Below are 855 nucleotides of genomic sequence, written 5' to 3' on the forward strand. Positions count from 1 at the left end.
GCTGCTGGCCTCCTCTGTGGTCTGACCGGTGTGGAGAACCGAGATGGACCACTTCCTTCCCCCGTCTCGAACCCAGAATTCAGCCCTGAGTACGGTGCTTGCACGGCTGGCAGAAACTGTAGCGCTGTAACCCTGCGTCTCTATCCCAGCGCGCGCTGCAGACTCTAGCCGCGGGGCGATTTGCTGAATAAGCAGTGTTACCCTCCGTGCGACAAACCTCTCGCGTTTGAGTCCCCGTAGCCGATCCTCGTGCGATGGAAATCCTTCCTCCAGGTTCCGGAGCACCCCACTATTGCTGGAAATTCCTAACAAGATATCCTTTAGCCGTCCTGACTTGTCATACTCCCACACAGTGAAGCAGCACACGGGGGCAATGCACTCCCCTCACCGCCATATTCCTTCTCCTATATTTTGAATATAACCCCGTTGTTGGATATGTAACCTAGAAGCATTTTCTCTCAATCTTAGTAAGTCTCTTTACACCATTGTTACTTTGTTGTGCATAATCTTTTCAGTTTTATGCAATCCCATTTACCGTTTACTTACTTTTGCCTATTTTGCCTATGCTTTTGGGGTCAGATTAAAAAAAAGAAATCATTGCCCCGACACCAATGACATGTAGTTTTTTCTATTAAATTTTCTTTTATAGTTGCACAGTTTCAGGTCTTAAATATTTAATATATATTGAGTGGAGTTTTGTATATGGTGTGAGATAGGGTTCAATTTCATTCTTCTGCACGTAAATACTCAGTTTTCCCAACACCATTTGTTAGAGAGACTATCCCTTAATAGGGTTGAAGGGATTATCTTTTAATCTACTATCCTTGAAGAGACTATCCTTTTGAAAAGATTTTC

The sequence above is a fragment of the Marmota marmota genome, unplaced genomic scaffold (genome assembly GCF_001458135.2).
Source record: "Marmota marmota marmota unplaced genomic scaffold, marMar, whole genome shotgun sequence".
Classification (NCBI taxonomy): domain Eukaryota; kingdom Metazoa; phylum Chordata; class Mammalia; order Rodentia; family Sciuridae; genus Marmota; species Marmota marmota.